General features: G+C 40.0%; 1 protein-coding gene and 1 long non-coding RNA gene across 3 annotated transcripts in view; one reads left to right on the forward strand and one right to left on the reverse strand.

The window, feature by feature from the left end:
- The window catches only part of LOC307031345 (uncharacterized protein), a 113,224-nt gene that overhangs the window by 24,429 nt on the left and 76,514 nt on the right, over positions 1–12,281 (forward strand). The gene's annotated exons all lie outside the window — the stretch shown is intronic.
- Positions 341–719, reverse strand: LOC307033233. Its single transcript, XR_013806430.1, has 2 exons — positions 663–719; positions 341–620 (listed from the first exon to the last, which is right to left on the reverse strand). It is a non-coding gene; the product is annotated as an uncharacterized lncRNA (long non-coding RNA).

Raw genomic sequence — 12,281 nt, forward strand, 5'->3', positions numbered from 1 at the left:
GTGAACCAAAGACTTTGGTGAACAAAATCTGAAACACCAAAAAAAATGGATGACATGAGTACATATGTGTTTCACAACAGTTTTGAAGTTTTCCAAAAATCGGATTTCTAAGCTAGGTTTCTCATAAGACAGTGCTCTAAGGTGAGTGAATTTGCATTTCTAGCAACACCAGAGACTACTGAACATTTTGACATGTAACACCATGCCATGTTATAAGAAGTACATTTAAAAGTGGATTTAAGGAGACATCTAAAAATTGAGAAAATACCTTCACTTCACACTCCAGAGGTTTAAGGAAAAGGGTAATGCCATTTTATTTAAAAAAAACAATGAAGGCAGGTTATATTGATATATTGATTGATATATTTATTATATTCAAAGGCAAATTAATACTTAGTCCCCTGAATCTGGAATAATGCACAATTTACAGCACAGCCTCACCATGTCAGGAACTTTTCATCTACAGATTGTTTTGGTCTGGCTTTACCCTTCACTGATTGGTTACAGACACTTTTAACTTATTGGCTAAGGAAATCAGAAGGAGGGGCTCATTATCATATAAAAAACCGCGCGAACATTCGCCCGTATATTGGCCCGTTTTTTCACGCGAAAAAACGGACCTCCCCGTATGTTCGCGCGTTTTTTCGCGCGAAAAAACGGACCTCCCCGTATGTTCGCGCGTTTTTTCACCCCCGTATTATGGCACTTTTGGCTTTCCATAACAGCCCCGCTCCTGCCGCCCGCTTGTGGCAGACCACACTTCCATGCTCACAGGCAGGCACCAACGTGTATTGTTGTTGTTAGCATCTGGTGCTAGCTAGCTGCGCTAACGGATATACGGAGCTGTTTAAATGAAAAGAGAGGAGCGACATTTCACCGACAACTGCGCCGAACACTTGACTTTATGCAGGTAGCCAGACAGTGGGACATTGTACGAAAAGTCAGCACGGATAGTGCGCGCAACATGATTGCAGCGTCCAGGCAGCTCCCGTTCGAGCATATGCCTTGAGTTGCACATTGCTCCAACGATCCAACACACACACAAGCACACACACACACACACACACACACACACACACCATTTGTATTATATCATTGTATGAGAGAGGTTCCAGATTGAATTGAGGCGAATATTTGTAATGTTCAGAGGTTGTGTTTAATATTCATGAGAATATTTGTCGTTGTTTAAATGATAATAAACATTTGCATTAAGCATATTTGTCCACTTATATGTAGATAAGAGTATTAAAAACTTGAAAAATATTCCTCTAAGGTACATTTAGAACAGATAAAAAATGTGCGATTAATTTGCGATTAATCGCGATTAACTATGGACAATCATGCGATTAATCGCGATTAAATATTTAAATCGACTGACAGCCCTAGTTGTTATGTTATGAAACAAAAGACCAAATGTTAATGCCCATGCTGTTTTCCAGCTAAATATCATTAAGAGAGGAGAGCCCAGTTCATCTTGTGAGGAACATACTGTATTTGGCAAGGGCATAGGGGTAGTCAAAGAACTGAGTAATACAACATTGAGTTGACTTTAAACATATTAAGGATCTCTACAGACTGTGTGAAGACATTTTAATCATGAAATATTTCATTTTTTGTTTAAAGAACATTTATTAACTATATGATAAATGTTAAGTCTTTGGCGAATAGACCCTGATCCTGATCGTATATCTAAAGGGGGAAATGCAGCCGTGAGCATATAGGACCCCCCACCCCCCGGGGTCTAGACACTGGTGGAGGATGCAATCATGTCTCTCTCACACGCACGCACGCACGCACGCACGCACGCACGCACGCACGCACACACACACACACACACACACACACACTGAATGCACTCCTTCATACCGTCTCCTCAGTTTTTGTGTCCCATTAGACCTGTGCATGTCTATCATTATTGCCCACATGCTCATTTAATACGGATAGATGGCTTAATGAAAGAAGCAGCAGACAGAAAATGAGGTTTCCTTAAATTGTTTGTGACAAGGAATTATTCATGTCAACTTGAAATCCAAATACAGCCTTATCAGTTTCACATGAATCAAAATAAGTGTCTCAATTAACACAATATAGGAACATCATCATTTATCAAACATACTGCAGTGAAAGCCACAGTATGACTTTAGAAATGTGAATCAAAGCACAGACCTACAGGAATATGACTGAGGACTGCCAGCGGATACAATATCTGCACGTCTCAATGCAAATCAATAGTCCACGAATCAACATATGGCTGTGGAAAGAGATCCACAGGGTGTCCGCGGGGTCTTAAAAAGTATTAAAAGTTGATAAATCAATTTAGCGAAAATTAAGGCTATTAAAAAGTATTAAACGGCATTTTCTAAGGTATTAAGAAGGTCCACAGCAACGACAACATGAAACAGTGAAACACCCTTTAATTTACTGAAACGACATGTCGGGAAACCCCCCAAGGCGGCCTCATGCATAGCGCGCGCCGTAAAATGCTGCTTATTATTTTAAGTTTCGTTGCCTTGCTCCGCTCTGTGGGGGGGGGGGGGGAAACTAAGCGACTACGGTAACGGGTCCCAAGGTGGGTAGACCGGCATACGCAACGCTCTGGGGGTCCAACGGCTCCGTGTGTAAGCCCTATATGATCATTTTCTGATAACGATGAAATAGCCCGCCTCCCTCTCCCCGCGTCTCCTGCTGCTGCTGGGCTGTCAGAAGAGGGGGAGGAAAAGAGGCAGGCACCGTTTATTAAATATTCTTATATTATTATACAGAGAACAGAGTCGTTATCAATTTGTTTGAAAGCTCAATAAATAACAAAGAAGACCTCTGACCGGCACTTTTCTAATTTTGTACGGAAGATTTAAACTTTAACGGACATGTTGACCGGCGGAACATTTTTTTTACGGAAACTGCCGCACGGTCCCCTCGTTCCTTGGAAGAGGCGGTGAGGTGGGTGTTTTTCATCTGCTGTGGACTACCGGAGAGATATACAGCAGGAGAACACGCCGTCCACCGCGGAGAATAAACAGAAGGGCAACCATGCTCCGGGGTCTTCTTCACTGCTTTTGGTGTATTTCGGGAGGCAGCAGCGCCACTTACAGGCCTCGTTTCCAGCATTTCCAGCGGTCTAGTGTGAACGGACACGTTAATGAATCGAATGCGTGTGAACGGAAGCCTTTTTTGCGCTTGCGTATGCGTCCTCGTGGGGCCGGGGTCTAAGCCAAACTATATCCGGTCACAGAGATCTGCTATTTTAAAGTAAAGTCAACACATATCGACCCTAAATATAGTCTATATTAAGAACGAAAAAAATCAAAACATATATATCCTTTTTTGTAAACATATGACAAATGTGTGAGGGTGATGACGTCAGAGCATCGTCCTATGTGCCAGGGCTTAGCCCCGGACAGCCTCAGCCCAATTTAACCCCCGGGTATTTGAGAGGGTGCTCCTATATGGCATTACCCCGCTGAAGCTCACCAAAGTTTAACATATTTCATAGTTCAAAGTTTTTGTCAATTGTTTTGTTTATTGGTCAAATACTGGTTTCTAATGGTTTCTGAGGAGTTTTACTGGAATGAAAGAACACAGAGTCTACAGAAGCAAAAAAGCAGCATACTGCATTAAACCTGACCTTCACAGAGAGGTTGAAGTTCATGTGGAAAGGAGGCTTCAGTAGTCTGTCTGCACTCTGTTTAGTTTTGCTATCTTACTATCAATATAGTAAATGTGAGGTAAAGTGTGTAGCCAATGTAACCGGTTAGAACTCAAAGATGGAATGAGGTCTTAAAATGTATGGAAAGGGTCTTAAAAAAGGTCTTAAAAGGTATTAAATTTGACTTCAGGATTCCTGCATATACCCTGATCCAGAGACTCAAAGAATGATGGGAAAAAATAAGGAATGAGGTTAATAAAGAAAGAGAAGCGAAGAAGTTGCAGGCGCAGGGAGAGGGAACGCTTCAATCAATAAACCATATTATGAGGGGCCGTACAGGCCGTAATTCATAATGGTCCTCTCATGCACATACATTCTCCTTACGGCCCCTACACACGGCGGCGTGCGTTGCCGCTTCAACGCTTCTGCCCATTCACTTTGAATGGGGTGACGTCACGATTCGCCGAACTGCATTGTGGGAGCAAAGCATAGCTTCTTTCACGGTGCTCGCTGCAAAAGTAGAGCAATGTTTTACTTTTGCCGCCTCGACGGAGGCGTCAGCCAATCGAATCATATGCCAGTGCAAGCTCTAGCCAATCAAACGGCGTGCTTGTTTGTCTGGGGCGGGAGATTCATGTGATTGGTTGTTGGTCGAGTTTCAGCCCCCCCCGCCGGCAAGCGGCAACGCACGCCGCCGTGTGTAGGCTCCGTTATACATACATATATTTTCACTCTTACACACGTACATTCTCCTTTTACATACATACATTTTCACTCTTACACACATATATTCTCCTTTTAGATACATACATTTTCACTCTTACAAACGTACATTCTCCTTTTACATACATACATTTTCACTCTTACATATTCTCCTTTTACATACATACATTTTCACTCTTACACATATATTCTCCTTTTAAATACATACATTTTCACTCTTACACACATACATTCTCCTTTTACATACATACATTTTCACTCTCACACACGTATATATTTACACTCACACATTCATACATTTTGGTCTCATATTATCATATTTCAATACACACATTCATTAGGGGTGTAACGGTACACGTACCCGTACCGAGGCCCTTCGGTTCGGTACACGTGTACGATCCTCCAGCATCATTGAAGTCTCCGGTTTGGGAACATTTTGGTTTCGCAGTTACGTACAAGGATGTCGGACAAAGACAGGTGGACCGAACCAAAGCTGTTGCATTGTTAAACTAAAATTGGTTACGCGGCTGGCAATACATCAAACTTGCACACTCATTTGAAAAGGCATCACCCGAACGTGAGTATCACCGGTACCAAAAGAAAAAACACTGAAGTGCAAACCCAACTCCCAATAGCATTTAAGCCTCCACCACTCGCAAAAAGTTCAGACCGAGCCAAAGCTATTACAAACGCCAAATATCCTTATGTTGCCATGTTAGCAAAGCGCTACCTGGCTGTATCTGCTACCTCTGTCCCTAGCGAGAGGGTGTTCTCCACAGCAGGAGACATTGTTAGTGCCAGCAGATCTGCCCTTTCGGCAAGCAATGTGTACTAGTTAATTTTTCTTTAAAAAAACATGAAAATACAATGACAAGCAAGTCATAATGTCAAACTGGCTGCGTAGGTACTAGTACAGTACAGTTCAAATACAGATTATTTCAGTTCATCAAAATGCTGCACCTTAATGTTGATTTTATTATATTTTGTATTTATTTGAGTGAATATTCACAGTTTGATAATAATTTAAAATCCAAAACTAATAGTTTATGTTTACTGTACTAGTACAGTAAAGTTCAAATACAGATTATTTAAGTTCATCGAAATGCTGCACCTTAATGTTTATTTTATTATATTTTGTATTTATTTGAGTGAATACATTATTCACAGTTTAATAATAATAAAAAATAAAAACATTTTTTATGTTTTGTGATAATTTGTTCTGCTGTACCGAAAACGTACCGAACCGAACCGTGACCTAAAAACCGAGGTACATACCGGACCGAAATGTTTGTGAACCGTTACACCCCTAACATTCATACAGATGTAGCACTCCAGATAGGACTCACATGGGTGTGTCCCAGTCAAAAGCCCAGCGGATCCCTATGGCTGGGGGTGTTGCCAAATTGCTAGAGGGCGTTGCCAAATTTCCCCATTTGTTCAATTACAGGATTTAACCATGAGATGGCGCTTCATTCACAAATACACAAAGACAACTGGGTGTTGTAGAACTTAGTCTGTTTGCAATGTTTGCAGCTCTGCAGTTGTGTTTGTTGAATACTGTAGCATTTAATCACTTATGTGTTATGGTTTTCACAGGCTACTATAATGAAAAAACATCAATGTTTTAGATCAAACAAAGTATATAGTTTGCTTTATGCAGTATATGTTTTGTAATATTGTTGGGGTGCTTTTACACAGTACAGTAGATTGAAGTAAATCAATGTATACATTAAGATAAGATAAGATGGACCTTTATTAATCCCCGTGGGGAAATTCAGTAGTTCAAACAGCAACAGGGTAAGAGTGAAAAACATTTATAAATTAATTAATATTATCATTAATAAAATCAAAAATAAGATGAGCGATACAAATAATAATAATGAGAAACTATGTAATAAGAAATGAATAAAACTAAAATATAATTATCAATCAATCAATCAATCAATCAATGTTTATTTATATAGCCCAATATCACAAATGTTACATTTGTCTCAGTGGACTTCACAGTTTGTACAGAATATCAGTATGACAATACGACACCCTCTGTCCTTAGACCCTCACATCGTACAAGGAAAAACTTCCAGAGAAAACCCCACAGTTTAAAGGGAAAAATGGGAGAAACCTCAGGGAGAGCAACAGAGGAGGGATCCCTCTCCCAGGACGGACAGACGTGCAATAGATGCCGTGTGTAAATTGAAAAGATAATACATTTGCAACATAGGTAGTCCAAATGTTTTGAAATGCATGTGTGTATAATAAGAAGATGAATCCACGAGGATATCCATCCAGGACTTATGATCCAGGACCGCAGCCACGACTCAAGATCCAGGACTCGCAATCCATGACACAGGACCGCAGGATCATCCATGACTCCGGATCCCGGCGTATATAGACACCAAAAAGAAAGAAATTTGGGGAAGCTGGGTTAATCGGAACATGAGAGTACACAGGTATAGACAGAGAGAAGGAAGAAGTAAGATGTCCCCCGACAAACTAAGCCTATATCAGCAAAACTAGGGGCTGAATCTAATCAGCCCTAACTATAAGCTTTATCAAAAAGGAAGGTCTTAAGCGCACTCTTAAAAACGGATAGGGTGTCTGCCGTCCGAACACAAACTGGAAGCTGATTCCACAAAAGTGGAGCTTGATAAGAAAAGGCTCTGGCTCCCATTGTACTTTTAGAGACTCTAGGAACAACCAACAACCCTGCATTCTTGGAACGCAATGCCCTAGTAGGACAATAGGGTATAATGAGTTCTTTAAGGTAAGATGGCGCCTGCCCATTAAGGGCTTTGTAGGCGAGAAGAAGAATTTTAAATTCTATCCTGTGTTCTATAGGGAGCCAGTGTAAGGCAGCCAGAACAGGAGTAATGTGGTCCCTTTTCCTAACTCTGGTTAGTACACGAGCTGCAGCATTTTGAATCAGCTGAAGCGACTTGACTGACTTCTTGGTACACCCTGATAATAAGGAGTTACAATAATCCAGCCTTGAAGTAACAAATGCATGGACTAGTTTCTCTGCATCGTTTTGAGGCAAGATATGCCTGATTTTTGCAATGTTACGTAGATGGAAGTAGGCGGTCCTTGAAATTGATTTTATGTGGGCGTTAAAGGATAAATCCTGATCAAATATAACACCAAGATTCCTTACAGTCTCACTGGAGGCCAAATTAATGCCATCCATAGTTAATATATCTTTAGATAATTTGTTTCGTAGATTCTTCGGGCCAAGTAAAATAACTTCAGTTTTGGTCGTGTTTAACATCAAAAAATTTAAGGTCATCCACGTTTTTAAGTCCTTGAGGCAGTCTTGAATTTTATTTAGATGATTAATTTCATCAGGCTTGATTGATAAATATAGTTGAGTATCATCCGCATAACAATGAAAGTTTACAGAATGATTCCTTATAATATTGCCTAACGGAAGCATATATAGGGTGAACAAAATAGGTCCAAGCACTGAGCCCTGTGGCACTCCATGGCTAACTTTGGTTTGCATGGAAGATTCATCGTTGACACGTACAAACTGAGAGCGTTCAGATAGATAAGACCTAAACCAGCCTAAAGCAGTTCCCTGTATGCCAACTAAGTGCTCTAGTCTTTGCAATAGGATATCATGGTCGATAGTATCAAATGCAGCACTAAGATCGAGTAAGACAAGAATAGAGACAAGTCCCTTGTCAGAGGCTATTAGAATGTCATTTGTGACTTTAACCAGAGCTGTCTCTGTGCTATGTTGTGTTCTAAAGCCAGACTGAAAATCTTCAAATAAATCATAGTTTCTTAAGTAATCACACAGCTGTTTTGCGACTGCTTTCTCAAGAATTTTTGAGAGGAACGGAAGATTAGAAATAGGTCTATAGTTGGCTAAAACCTCTGGATCGAGGTTGTGCTTTTTAAGAAGCGGTTTTATCACTGCTACTTTGAATGATTTTGGAACATAGCCTGATAATAAAGACATATTCATAATATTTAATAAAGAAGTGCTAATTAATGGAAAAACTTCTTTTAACAGCTTAGTTGGAATCGGGTCTAAGATACACGTTGATGGTTTAGAAGAGAGAATCATTGAATTTAATTGTTCAAGGTTTATGGCTGAAAAGCATTCTAGTTTACTATCTAGTGTAATATTATTAGAACTTACGTTTCCGGGAGCTGTTGATAACACTATACTGGTCAAAGTCAAGAGGTCATTGATTTTGTTTCTAAGAGTAACAATTTTATCGTTAAAAAAGCACATAAAATCATTACTACTGAGTGCTATGGGAATAGAAGGCTCAGTCGAGCTGTGGCTCTCTGTCAGCCTGGCTACAGTGCTGAAAAGAAATCTTGCATTATTCTTATTCTCATCTATTAATGAAGAGTAGTATGCTGCTCTCGCTTTACGCAGTGCTTTCTTATATTCATTGAGAGTAATATGCCAAATTAAACGAGATTCTTCAAGTTTAGTGGAACGCCATATCCTTTCAAGTTGTCTCGACTTTTGCTTTATTTTGCGGGTTTCGGCATTATGCCATGGAGCTAATCTATGTTGTTTTATTTTCTTCTTTTTCAAAGGAGCAACAGAGTCTAATTTTATTCGCAGCGCATCTGTAGCACTATCAACAACATGATCAATTTGGGGTGGTGTACATTTTGTATAAGTTTCCTCCCCTACATGCAGACATGCTATCGAGTTAAGTATTGGTGGAATCTCTTCCTTAAATTTGGCTATAGCACTAACAGATAGGTTTCTGCTGCAGGAGCTTTTGGCTAATGCTTTGTAGTCTAGTAACAGTACTTCAAAAGTTACTAAGAAATGGTCGGATAAAGCAGGATTATGCGGTTCGACTAATAGTTGCTCAATTTCAATACCATAAGTCAGAACAAGGTCAAGAGTGTGATTATAGCAGTGGGTTGGTTTATTTACACTCTGACAGAAACCAACAGAATCTAATATAGAGTTAAATGCAACAGTAAGGCTATTTTTATCATCGTCAACATGAATATTAAAGTCACCTACGATAATTACTTTATCTGTTTTAAGTACCAAAGCTGATAAAAACTCAGAGAATTCTGATAAGAATTCTGAATAAGGACCTGGTGCACGGTACACTGTAACAAATAAGATTGGCTGCAAAGTTTTCCAGGTCGGATGCGTAAGACTGAAAATGAGGCTTTCAAAGGAGGTATAATTTAATTTTTGTTTAGTATTGATAAGTAAACTTGAGTCAAAGATTGCTGCAACTCCACCTCCTCGGCCCGTGCCTCGGGCAATATGAGTATTGATATGGCTGGGTGGAGTGGCCTCATTTATGCTGACATATTCTTCATGTCTCAACCAAGTTTCAGTGAGACAGCATATATCAATATTATAATCTGATATTAAATCATTTACCAGTATTGCTTTAGATGCTAGAGATCTTATGTTTAAGAGACCACATTTAATCTTCCTGTTTTGTTGCACTGTAGTAGTTGTTACATTTACTTTTATTAGGTTATTATGTATGACACCTCTATTAGGTTTTACCTTAAATTGTCCTTGGGCAGACACACACACCGTTAATATTGGGTATTTTATTGGGGTCGGGATTCCTATGGATGACTGCCTAGGAGAGAGCGCAGAGAAGCGTGTAAGACTGCGACTCTGCCTCCTGGTCTCAACTCCAGTTTGTCATGGATTAAGTCCACAGAGCCCTGAAATGTTTGCCGAAATGAGATTTGCACCTTCCAAAGTAGGATGAATGCCGTCTCTCTTAATCAGACCAGGTTTTCCCCAGAAGGCTGTCCAATTATTCACGAAGCCCACATTGTTTGCTGGGCACCACCAAGACAACCAGCGCTGAAATGATGACATGCGGCTATACATGTCATCATTGATCAGATTGGGGAGGGGACCAGAGAAGATTACGGTGTCCGACATTGTTTTAGCATAACTACACACCGACGCCACATTAAGTTTGGTGCATTCTGATTGGCGTAAACGAACATCATTACCACCGACGTGAATAACAATCCTACTGTATTTACGTTTATTTTTAGCCAGCAGTCTAAGATGCGCCTCAACGTCACCCGCTCTGGCCCCCGGAATGCATGTGACTGTGGACGCTTCGGTCTCTAAATTCACGTGTCTCATAATAGAGCTACCAATAACCAGAGTTGGCTTCTCAGCGGGTGTCTCGCTGAGTGGGGAATATCTGTTAGATACGTGAACGGGTTGGTGGGGACCTGCGGGTTTCGCGTTATGCCCCTTCTGAACAGTCACCCATTCTCCCTGCTGCTCGGGAGTTGCCGGGGGACGGCTATCATATCATATATTATAATGTATTGTATTATTAAGTTATAACATACATTAACCCCATTATAGCAGATACCACATTGAATGGATGAACACATTTATGCATCAATAATTACAACAGAGTATTTCTAAATACAAGTTGTAAAAATACTTATATATATTTAAAATGAATAACATAATGATTAATTCCAGATGATAATACTTTTCAGGGTTAGGTCCGGTCTGACAGCGCTCTGCTGAAGAGAAGATCACTGCTCTAAAGTCAAAAATCCTACATCCAAACGTAATAAATATAATTTATTATTATTAATACGTTAACTCTTGTTCATTGTTTTTCACTTTTATTAAATGTTTGATATTTCCGGTACAGACCCTTTCATACCGGCAATGCGCGATAGAAAAAACAGAAAGTGCGACAGTTTAAATATGCCAGTGTTAATTTCGTCAACAAAAACTATGACGTAAAATGTTCGTCAACAACCTTTTTTACATGACTAAGACGAGACGATGACGAGCTAAAAATAGATTCTTGATAACGAAAACTATGACTAAATGTATATTTAGTTTTCGTTGACGAGACGAGACGGGACTAAGATGTTAATGGTGCACTATCGGACATTCAAAATGCAGCATATTTTCCCCCAAGTGTCCATCTTGTCTGTCAAAATGCATCTTACGTTTCTAACTTGCAATATCATTATTTCCGCTCTCTTCACTCCAGAAGAGCGATCTCCCTGTGTCTCTGTGTGCAGGGCCTAACAGACATGCTGCAGCGGACACAGAGATCTGCCGGGGACGGAGCGTTCAGAGAGTATAGAGACACATTTTGACGAAAAGTTGACTAAAATGTAATTTTTCATAGACTAAAAGTTGACTAAAACGTTTTGAGTTTTCGTCGACTAAAACTAGACTAAAAATACGAAGGATAGGAATGACTAAAATGTGACTAAAACTAATAACCATTTTCGTCTAAAGACTAAGAGTGAAATCAAAAACAGCTGCCAAAATTAACACTGAAATATGCGAACACAAACCTACAGACTGGGGGTTGGGAGATCACAGGAGGGGGGGGGGGGCTGTGGAATGTGACCATCCCCCTTGGGAGACTTACTCCACACATTCCAATGGCCAATTAGTTTTGAACAAAGAGTTTGCAGCATACAGCATAGGCAACATGGGGGTGGGGGCTTCTCAAAAGATAAAATGCAGATATAATTCACTCTCTCGACTCGCTGGTATCTCGAGCTGAGCGCTCATTGGTGGTTTGTACCCCGTGCTGCTGATGAAACACTCCATTGGCTCGGCAAAAGTTTGTAGTTGTTTTGTGTCAGTTTTACGTCGCCACTTCCTTTCACATTTTTCATCATTGTTCCACAATGTTTATCATGAAATTAATATCCATATATTTTATACTATACTTGCACTGCTTACCGTTTTCATACTTTATATATCTTAGCATATTCATACACTCTGTTAATACTGCTCACAGGCTGCTAGTGTATTCATACCCCTCACTGTTTATTCATCATTCAATTCATTCTATATTTTATTCTGTAGATTGTGTACATTACTTTTCACTTTACTGCTTGTTGCACCGTTAGAAGCTAAACTGCATTTAGTTGTCTCAGTACCTGT

This window comes from Notothenia rossii (assembly GCF_949606895.1).
Source record: "Notothenia rossii genome assembly, chromosome: 3".
In the NCBI taxonomy this organism is placed as follows: Eukaryota; Metazoa; Chordata; class Actinopteri; order Perciformes; family Nototheniidae; genus Notothenia; species Notothenia rossii.